Raw genomic sequence first — 11504 nt, 5'->3', positions numbered from 1 at the left:
ACGTAGTCGGTGACCCCGCCACTGCCCTGCTGGAAGGTGCCCAACCGAGCTCCAGGGTCCTGGCCACGGGCTGGGTGGTGGAAAACCCTGCGGAGCTCTGCCACGAAGTCTGGGTAGGAAAAACAGAAATCAGCCCCCATTGCCCAGGAGGCAGTAACCCACTGTGCTGCCCGGCCTGAGAGCAGGTTAGTCATGTAAGTCTGCTGATTACCCTGGGCTGTATGTAGGCTAGCCAGAGAGCCAAGGGACTCCTGAATAGGCAGGACCTGGTCTCGGAGCTCCTGTACAGCAGCCGCAGCCGCACCTAGCTGTAGGCTGTGGTCGTTGGTTAATTCAATCTGGACCGCCAACGCTGTTCTGACCCTGTCTGTCGGCTGAGGTCGTCATGGTCGGGTCGTAATGTTAGGGTTTGACGCAGGCGGTTGTTGATCTAGGTCCCACACCGCCTCACGCTTTGCAGCCAGAGGTTGGAGCACGGCCTCATCAGCGACTGTGGCGAGGCCCTCGACAGGTGGCCATGTTTCCCCCACCAGTGGTACCCTGGGCGGAGAGTCAACACGGGGTTCCACAAGGCCGACAGCCTTGGCGGCCGAGGGATCGGCCATGTTGGATGTACTCGGCTTGGAAGATACAAGCCGTCGTCATTCTGCCGCGAACAGCCCGCTCCCCGATCGCTCCTCTCCCCGTCACCAATGGAAAAGGGGCTCTGAGCGTTTTCCTTTGGCTGCGGGCCGCGAACCTTCTTTGAAGCGCATGCGGCCCCACGTTTCGCTTCTCATGGGGACAGGGGCTGACACCCAGTTGATGGCTGAGCCTGGGTCTGTCCGTGAGAATGTTGTGCTGTCACGTGGCTCCCGCGCCACACGTTGTGTGATTGGTGAGCCTGGTGTTACGGCTGCCACTATTTACAGTGGTCAGCAGGGGGACTCAAGGCCTCTTCGTATGAATACTTAGCACGGGTTACCCCGACCTCGCCTTCGCCAGGCGGGGTATCACGTTGATGCCTCCCACTCCCGCGAGATCGGCAGTGGTCTGCAAAGAAGAGGCGCGCGTGATTTGGGTGGTAGCAATATCACTGCAGGGCTACTGTGTGTAGGAACCCATGGGGTCCTCACGCCTTGCATGTCTAGCTGCGGAACAACTCCTCAGCATGCTCTAGAGGGGTGTTCAGGGGGGGAGCGTGTGTCAACCAGTTTGATGGCAGCTTCTCCCGTATCAAACCGGCCCTTTTTGTCGGGGTCCCCCCTTGGGTGCGACCGCCCTGTCTGCTTTGGCGGGTTCAGAGGCTACGCACAGCGGGAGGGACCGGGTCACCTATCTGCTGTTCCTTGCGGCCCAGCGTCAGTTGACGGCGGGTGCGCTCTGGGATTATTATCACATATGGCGACAAGAATGCCGTTTGGTGGGGTGGATGGAGAGAATGTTGAGGCTGGGGCTTGTTTTGCAGTTCGCACGACCCCACCCTCCGTTCTCAGGTTTGGTGCAGACCCTATTGTCAGGGTCAGCAGCAGTGACAGCTCTGGCCGATGAGATCCAATATCTGTTGGCGAAGCAGGCCGTAGTCGTGGTCCCGAGAGAGGACGCGATGTCAGGCATCTACTCCCGTTATTTTCTGGTGCCCAAAAAAACGGGAGGGGTCAGACCTATACTGGATCTGTCCGCGTTCAATCGTCTGATTGTGGCGAGACCATTCAGAATGTTGACCGTCAAACACCTGCTACTTGCTGTCAGAGTGGGAGACTGGTTCACCTCCATAGACCTGAAGGATGCGTATTTTCACATCCCGATTTTCCCTCCTCACAGGAAGTTCCTACGGTTCCTGTTTCAGGGCGTAGCGTACGAATACCAGAGGTTGCCGTTCGGCTATTCTCTGGCTCCCCGCACATTCACCAAGTGCGTAGAGACTGCGCTGGAGCCTCTACGTCGTCAGGGAATACGAATTATATTCTATCTCGACGACATTCTGCTCCTCAGCCGGTCGGAGGTGGTCGCCAGGTCTCATACCAGGCTGGTGGTGGAATTCCTCACCAAGCTGGGTTTTGCTGTGAACTGGAAGAAGAGTACGCCTCTTCCCAGTCAACAGGTGGAGTACTTGGGCTTGACATTGAGGTCGAGGCCCATGATTGGGGGTTTCCGTCCTGAAAAGACGGTCACGGCGCTGCAAGTGATGCGCCTGCTCGGTATGATGGCATCTGCTCACGCGGTGGTCCCTCTTGGCCTCCTCTTCATGAGGAGGATACAGAGGTGGTTCTCCAGTATGAGAATAGACTCGGTGAGGGACAAATGGAAACGGTTGACGGTTCCTTTGTCAATATGGGGGGATCTCGCCCATTGGAGGAGGCCTGGTATCCTCACCAATGGGGTCCCCATGGACAGCAGGCGTTCACACGTCACGGTCTTCACCGACGCTTCCCTCACAGGTTGGGGAGGGACGTGTCGGACCAACGCAGTGGGGGGCACCTGGACGATCCATGCTGCCCGGTCTACCCTGCACATCAATGTGTTGGAATTGAGGGCGGTCCTCCTGGTCCTCAGACGGTTCGCCCACCTGGTGGTAGGCGAGCACGTTCTGGTCAGAACGGACAGTATGACGGCAGCGGCGTATATCAACAGGCAGGGTGGAACACGATCCACCCGCCTGCACCGGGCGGCGGTCGAACTCTGGCTATGGGCAGCTCTCAGGCTGCGCAGTCTGACGGCGCTCCACATCCCTGGCAATGAGAATGTGGGCGCGGATATGATGTCTCGGGGCGGTCCTCGTCCCGGCGAGTGGGAACTGCGCCAAGACGTAGTCAGGCAGATCTGGGATCGCTTCGGGGAAGCTTCAGTGGATCTGTTTGCGAGCAGACAATCTCACAAGTGCCCCTTGTGGTTCTCGGTCAGTCAAGAAGACCATCCCCCCTTGGGGGTGGATGCCTTCTCAATGTTTCCATGGCCGCCCGGCCTTCTGTACGCCTTTCCCCCTATACATCTGTTGAGTCAGTTGTTGGAGCGGATACGGAGGGAGCGCAGGACCATGATCCTGGTTGCGCCGGACCGGGGCACAGCGGTGTGGTTCCCGGTCCTGATCCAGCTACTGGTAGCCCCGCCGTGGCCTATTCCTTGGTCGGCGAGGGCCCTCTCTCAAGCACACGGGTCGCTGTTTCAGCCCCCGGTGATACGCCAACCTCTGATGGTTTGGCTGGTGAGAGGATAAGTCTGGAGAGGATGGACCCTTCTGTGGTTGACACCATCCGGAATGCGCATGCTCCCTCCACTGTCGCGCTTTACGCGGGTAGGTGGCGTATGTTCCAAGAGTGGTGTAAGGCGGGGGGCAGGGACCCAGTGTCCTGCCCCCCTGGATGCTTTACCTTCAGTCTCTCCTTGATAGACTGTCGGCTTCGACGGTTAGGGTATATGCAGCAGCTATATCCTCTTATCATGTGGGATTTGAGGGTGTTGTTTTGTTCAGCCACCCTCTTGTGAGGCGTTTCCTGCTTGGCGCTCGACGCGTTAAGCCGGTAAAACGCTCTTTGGCTCCGAGCTGGGATCTTCAATTGGTCCTCGGTCGGTTGTCCTTGGCCCCGTTTGAGCCTCTTGAGCAAGCGCCGTTGGAACAGCTGTCGTTCAAGACCGCGTTCTTGCTGGCCATCACCTCCGCTAAATGCGTGGGTGAGCTTTGTGCTCTCTCGGTATGGCCAGAGTGCCTGTCTTTTCGTTCCGATTGCGGTGCCACTCTGCGGCCTAATCCTGCCTTCGTGCCAAAAAATATCCGGAGTTCTTTCCGCTCCAGGGATATTGTGGTTCAGGCGTTTCATCCGCCTCCTCACGCTAGTGAGTTGGAGGCGGGCCTTCACCTGTCATGTCCGGTCCGGGCTTTGGTGATTTACCTCAGCCGTACTCAGGGCCTCAGGGCTACCGATCAGCTCTTTGTCTGTTACGGTGGCTCTCGTGCTGGTAAGGCACTGTCGAAACAGTGCATGTCCCATTGGTTGTACGAGGGCATTGCCCTTTGCTACACGTTGGCCGGGCTGGCTCCCCCTGGGGGCGTCAGGGCGCACTCCACTCGTGGGGTGGCGGCCTCTGCCGCTCTACTGGGTGGGGCCTCGGTGGAGGACATCTGTGCTGCGGCTTCATGGTCCTCACCGGGTCCCTTCGTAAGGCTTTACCTCATGGACATGGGGGTTCTGTTTCCCAGGCGGTTCTGAGGTCTGTGACCTCTCCTGCTTCCCGTCCTTTGGTGGGGTAGCAGGAGTGTGTGGGTGTGGGCCACAATGTGTTGTGTCACATGTGGTTCCGCCTGTGCTGTGCGTTCGAGAGGTTCTAGTTCCCTCTTGTTCGCACTCGGGTGGAGTTGACTGCCGCACCCTCTTCATTAGGAAGGATGGGGTGACGGGACTCCCCTCCCCCCTGATGTGGGCTTTAGGGCCCTCAGGGGGTGCATTTGTCGGTCCTCTCGTCTGCTCTGTCCCCATATCTCGATGGCGAAGAGCAGGACGTGATTCGCCAGTACGACTAATATAACGATAGGTTATGTATATAACCTAGTTATATGTGTACTGGCTGAGCGTCCTGCTCTTAGCTTGCCCTGAGGTCCCTTGGGGAAACTTTTCTTGGGAAACGTTTTTTTCCGAGGAAGAGCGAGTGGTGACCACGCCTAGTGCTATATAGTACGTAGCACTAGGGCGGGGCCTGGCAGGTGCTGGGTGTATTGTTTTTTATTCGTTGATGGAGTACACTAGGTACTGGAGATGAGGTATATCTCGATGGCGAAGAGCAGGACGCTCAGCTAGTACTCATATAACTAGGTTATATACATAACCTATCGTTTTCTGTTGCCCATAGCAGATACACTATTTAAGACTAAATAACAACAGAGATGGTGCTTAACTCTGAAACTAACTGTCGAGAGCTCAATACAGACAACATTGGGTTGATTATTCATTACAGGATTTTTGTTAGACAGTATAATTTGGAAATTGGTCTGTAATTATTGAGATAACTTATTATGTAACAAAATTATGTAATGGTAATGACTTTCAAAAACCTACAAACTATGTGAGATTAAATTATTAAATAGGTGTTATTTACTCTGTAATCAATGGAGCAGATAGCTTTTAGAAGATTATCAAAGTTCTCCTCTTATCAATGGCTTGCAATGCCTCAATAACATTAGGAGAGGAAGGCTGTACAGTTTACAGAGAAAATGACTTATTGGGTGCACACTAAAGCCTCTTAAGTCTTAAGTCTCTTAACATGCAAGGGCCCACATGTGGGCCCTTTTTAGGATGATTTGCCCACCGGCACTTTGGCGACCACTAGTGGCTCGGTGTGCATATTTTGTAATACAATATATATCGAATTGAAGGCCCATTTGTTGCCTGTCGAGAGCCGTTCAGCAGTTCTCGAGTTACATGCCGGTATTTGAGGCTTGTGCAAAGTACACGGTATTGCGCAAAATACCACTCCCAACTCATGGGGCTCTAGTTCCGTCAATCATTTGGCGATCTCGAAAATGATTGTGGAGGGTTGTAGTAGCCAATGAGTGTGGCTTTCCAATGATACCCCACCTGGGGATGTATGAATCAGGGATCTAGGTGAAAAACGAATGAGCAAAAACAGGAAGAGAAAAAAAGCCGAATGAATTGAAGTCTATGAGAAAACTGAGTTCTTCATTTGTACAGTTTAAAGTATAAAGTATAGTATTTTGGTTTGCAAAAAAAGTATGGTCCTCAAAAACGAAAATGGCCACTTTTGGGGACGCAGGTTAGAAGGGACCCTGTGTTTTCATGTTCAAATACATGACCAGCAGACCAGCAGCAAAATGTGTATTAAAGGCTAATCTCTCTCAGATATTAAACAGTCAACCTCACACCAGCAATAACGACCATCTATGACTGAAATTGTTTCAATACTCTGGCTAGTGGCTGACTGTAGATCTGAGATAAAGGATCAACCACAAGGGGGAGCCAGTTTACTTGACATATTCTGCTCTTCTGTGTAGGAGAATGATGTTACTGCATCAAGTCATGGGCTTTTAAAGACTTCTGTTATAAACTAGAAGACTAAGAAAATTGTAATTGGTGTGACCAATGTGAAAATAGTTACCACAAGCAGGGTTTATCACTCAAAAAGTAATTTTATAGGTACCTTTCTGATTAAATATTTTGCCACAAACTGGACAACATTCCCTTTATCTCTGAACCCGTTCCAACTAATTAAACAACTAGAGTTTCTCTCCAGTATGACTTCCCATGTCTTTTCAGAACCCCTTTATCACTGAACCATTTCCAGTAGCTAGTGGCTACTGACTGTAAATCTGAGATAAAGGATCAACCGCAAGGGGGAGCCAGTTTACCTGACATATTCTGCTCATATTCAGAATGATGTTACTGCATCAAGTCGTGGGCTTTTAACCCAATACTTCTGTTATGAACTAGAAGACTAAGAAATTAGTAATTGGTGTGACAAATAACTGTGCTGTCTGAAAGAGGATTGCAGTGTAACTTTGGTTAAAAATTATCAGATGGATTTTATTCATATTTTTTACAAAATTATAGCGAACATGAATTGATGTTGTGAGCTCCCCTCCATCCAGGATATATACAACATAATATATAATGGGTTAACCCTAACATCTGTGGTTGTCCCCTCCATCCAGGATATATACAACGGACGGTGGGTCAGCAAAGCCAGCAGGATTATTAAGGACCCCAGGCATCCCAACCACAAACAGTTTCAGCTGTTGTCGTAAGGCCCGAACCAGCAGACTCAGGAAGTTATTTTCCCCAGCGGTCATCTACCGGTCTGTGACTGAGGAAGAATCCGTGCTATTCTATCGCGGAGAGAAAGGCTGTAGTTTACAGAGAAATATTACTTATTGGGTGCACACTATCATTAATAAGAAGGGACCCTGTGTTTTCATGTTCAAATACATGACCAGCAGCAGCAACATGCATATTAAAGGCTAATCTCTTTCATCTCAGATATTAAACAGTCAACCTCACACCAGCAATAACGACCATCTATGACTGGAATTGTTTCAATACTCTGGCTAGTGGCTGACTGTAGATCTGAGATAAAGGATCAACCACAAGGGGGAGCCAGTTTACTTGACATATTCTGCTCTTCTGTGTAGGAGAATGATGTTACTGCATCAAGTCATGGGCTTTTAAAGACTTCTGTTATAAACTAGAAGACTAAGAAAATTGTAATTGGTGTGACCAATGTGAAAATAGTTACCACAAGCAGGGGTTATCACTCAAAAAGTAATTTTATAGGTACCTTTCTGATTAAATATTTTGCCACAAACTGGACAGCTAAATGGTCTAATATGACTTCTTGTACATTTTCACATTCCCTTTAGCTCTGAACCCATTCCAACTAATTAAACAACTAGAGTTTCTCTCCAGTATGACTTCCCATGTCTTTTCAGAACCCCTTTATCACTGAACCATTTCCACAAACTTAAACTTCAGGGTTTCTCTGCTGTATGAGTCATCATGTGTCTCTTCAAACTTCCTTTCTCACTGAACCCTTTTGCACAAACTGAACAACTAAATGGTTTCTCTCCTGTATGAGTCATTATGTGTCTCTTCAAACTTCCTTTCTCACTATACCCTTTTGCACAAACTGAACAGCTAAATGGTTTCTCTGCTGTATGAGTCATCATGTGTCTCTTCAAACTTCCTTTCTCACTGAACCCTTTCCCACAAACTGAACAACTAAATGGTTTCTCTCCTGTATGAGTTATTGCGTGTATCTTCAGATATCCTTTCTGACTGAACCCTTTCCCACAAACCGAACAACTAAATGGTTTCTCTCCAGTATGAGTTATTGCGTGTATCTTCAGATATCCTTTCTGACTGAACCCTTTCCCACAAACTGAACAACTAAATGGTTTCTCTCCTGTATGAGTTCTCATGTGTTTCTTCAGCTCTTGCTTCATACTGAACCCTTTCCTACAAACTGAACAACTAAATGGTTTCTCTCCTGTATGAGTCATCATGTGTGTCTTAAGATTATCTTTCCAACCGAACCCTTTCCCACAAACTGAACAACTAAATGGTTTCTCTCCAGTATGAGTTATTGCGTGTAACTTCAGATATCCTTTCCTATTGAACCCTTTTCCACAAACTGAACAACTAAATGGTTTTTCTCCTGTATGAGTCATCATGTGTCTCTTCAGATCTCCCTTCATACTGAACCCTTTCCTACAAACTGAACAACTAAATGGTTTCTCTCCAATATGCTTATTTATGTGTATCTTCAGATCTCCCTTCTTTCTGAACCCAGGACTGCTATTAGACAAACTTTGTATTTTCTGTGTCTTCTTTGGTTTCAGAGTCATCAAACCTGGTCCTCCACTCTCCTTCCATGCATCACCGTCATTGGGCTCAGTTTCAGAACTGTCATCATCACTGTCATCAGTCTCAGTTTCAGAACTGTCATCACTGTCATCAGTCTCATTTCCCGAACAGTCTGAAGAGAGGAGCTGGCCATCTCTAGTTTGTTCTAAATCACCAGCTGGATCTAGGTTACTGGCTGGTTCTGATACTCCACAGTCCTCAACATCAGGTTCTGTTTTCATCTGTTCAGTTGAAGTGCTGGGTAAAGAGTATGCTTCTCCGTTTCTCTCCCTTTGGGTTTGAAGAGGCTGATCATTCTTTTCACCATCTTCACATTTCACTGGGTCTACTGTGATCTTGGTGCGATCCGCTTCTTCCAGCCCTGGATGTAGTTCAACTTTCATCTGTAGGAGCTTTGGGTCCTGGGTTTCGCTGAGTTGTGAGGACAGAGTATTCTCACTATAGTTTTCATATTTCACAGGATGTAAGATCATCTTGCACCTATCAGACTCCTCTAGATCTTGTTCCTCCTGTTCCTCTTTAATCTGTAGGGGCTCTGGGTCCTGCATTTGGTTAAACCACAAGGACTGAGGTTTTTCTTCATCGTGTTCACTCTTCACAGAGACAGGATTGAATGTGACCTTCATGATATCAGCCTCCTGCAGACCTTGAAGCTGCTCTCCCTCCTGACTGCTCCAGAGTTCCTCCTGTTCCTCTTTCATCTGTAGGGGCTCTGGCTCCTCCTGGTCCAGACTGGGGCTCCTCTCCTGCTGCTCAGGGGGAACCTCCTCTTCACAGATGGACAGTTGTAAGGCAAGGGAGTCTAGAAAGAAGAAGAATATCGCTATCAGGGTGATACTAGCTACATTTGATTGATCTGTATCGACTACAGTTGGTCAGATCTATTACCAAGTTGTCATGAAGCTTCCTCCTCCAGTAACATCAGAGGAGAAGGAAAAGGTTCCCAGCTTTCGTCCAGAATGGACCTGATTCAACTTGATGAGATATTGGCCAAAGGTTTGACACATTTCTATTACATAAGGCTATAAAGTAAGACATGTTCATGAGTATCTCATATTTTACATGCGTGTTATGTTTACAGTCTATGCTAACTCGCCAGCAGTCTGAGCTGACCAAAGATTCTTCTTTTTCTTCTTAACTTTTTAAGTTAATGTGGAAAGTCTGTTTTTTATCTCTGGTCCCATTCCCACACTGGCCTGTTGAGTAGAATCCTCAGTCTTCACACCTGGCTCCAGTGCTCAGAACATGGCTTTCATTGACAATTTGAATCTGTTTTGGGAATGTTCCTCGCTTTTTAGAACTGACAGAGTCCATCCACACAGACTGGGTAGTGTGAGACTTTGGCAATTATATTTGTGCTCACATAGGGAATGTCATCAAATTCATATGGACAGCCACCTGTCTCACAATCTCACACTATTTCCAAAAGACACCCCTGATGTTGTTCTCTCTCTCAGTCATCAATAAACATGCTCCTTTTAAATAAATTATGATAAAAGATAGATTAACCCTGTGGTTCTCACCTGAGCTATGTGATTTATTTAGAGAAAGGAACACACACACTCTGGAGACCCTTCCCATCTGTCACTATTGCAGCAATTTAGAAATAAATGTGCATCTGAGGTAATCAATGCTACTATTTGAATTGTATCACCAGCTCATATTTACATCCCTCAAATTTTTTGAAGGCAGTGAATTAAAACAAGAGCAAGATTACTACTTTACCTAGGCATGTATAATTTAATTGTCTAATATCTGAGCAGAAAGAGATTTATCTGGCCTTTAATAGGCACATTTTCTGAAGCCGGTCATTTGTTTGATAATAATCATATGGAGCAGGGTTAGAAATTAAGGGGGGCTTGGGGCAAAATGCCCTCGAAAATTGACCAAATGCCCTCGAAAATCAGTTAAGAGGGACAAGAAAAGCCCCAGACAGTTTACTAATTATATATATAATTGAGTCATTCCACCAAGCCGGTCCGATTTGAGTCCCTCTGATGTTTTTAAGTGTCTTTTATCTAATCAGTTACCAAAATGTGCTTTGAAATGCTATTTATTTCAGTTGCAATGTCCTCTTTAATAAAGTGTAAAAACATTGCATGAATGTAATTTTTTTTATTATGCATTATGTTGTTATTTCAGTTGACACCATGTATTTTGACATGTCCCTCTTGGCATTTCATGAAAATGTATTTGGGATATGACCAAGAAAATGTGTAAAAAGTCCATACTTTTTTCCATGAACATACACATCCATCTGTGCTGTTAATGCTGGTAATGATTTATTTCAAAATAAATGAATAATTATTCATTAAAATAACATTATTCAGTCTGTCCCTCAGTAACCCTCAACCCTGTTACACTGAGCATTCTCCCCCCACAAAAAAAATGGTTCAATCCATAGAAGCATGTGAAACAGGAAGTGACAACTTTGAAGTCTTTTGGAAAACACAACACCAGGAACAGGCAAGTAGCTACCTCATTGTACTATGTTTTCAGTCATTTATCATGTAATATTATGGTAGTCAAGCATAATTACTCAACACCGTTACTTGAAAAATATATAGCAAACTATTACTTGTGAATAATGATCTTTGTTATTAAAAAAATGTAGATGCTTTCTTAATATCATGCATGCCATGTGATCTCCTGGTATTCACCACCACATGTGGAGTAGCAACCATTTTGTGCAAAGAATCACAACCCCGTTACACTCAACCCTGTTATGTTTGAATGTAACGTTTGAATGTAACAGGGTTGTGAGATTGTAACAGGGTTGTGATTTTAACACTGATTTTGAAGTTATACAATAATAGTTAAATTAATTATTGAGCTTTTTCAACATGCTTATGCCACATACATATTAATTGTAATGTGCATGTTGCTGTGTGTGTGTGCTCACACGTTACCCTAGACTCAACCCTGTTACAGCTACATGTTTATTAATTATTTCTTTAAGTTTATGAAAAACAAATTCAACTTTTGAATAATTTTGTCTGAAATGTTTAGAGCAAACATAAGAATATTGATTTTAGTTCAAAATCTGAGGTCAAATCACATTTCTGATGAAAAAGCTTGCGGCCGCTGTCAAAAAAAGGCAAATTTCAGGGTTCAGAATAGCAAAAGTGTAGGATTTTACGTAATTTTTAGACGAGC

Source organism: Notolepis coatsorum (assembly GCF_963971535.1).
Source record: "Notolepis coatsorum genome assembly, chromosome: 1".
Lineage (NCBI taxonomy): Eukaryota > Metazoa > Chordata > Actinopteri > Aulopiformes > Paralepididae > Notolepis > Notolepis coatsorum.
This window is presented reverse-complemented; position numbering follows the sequence as displayed.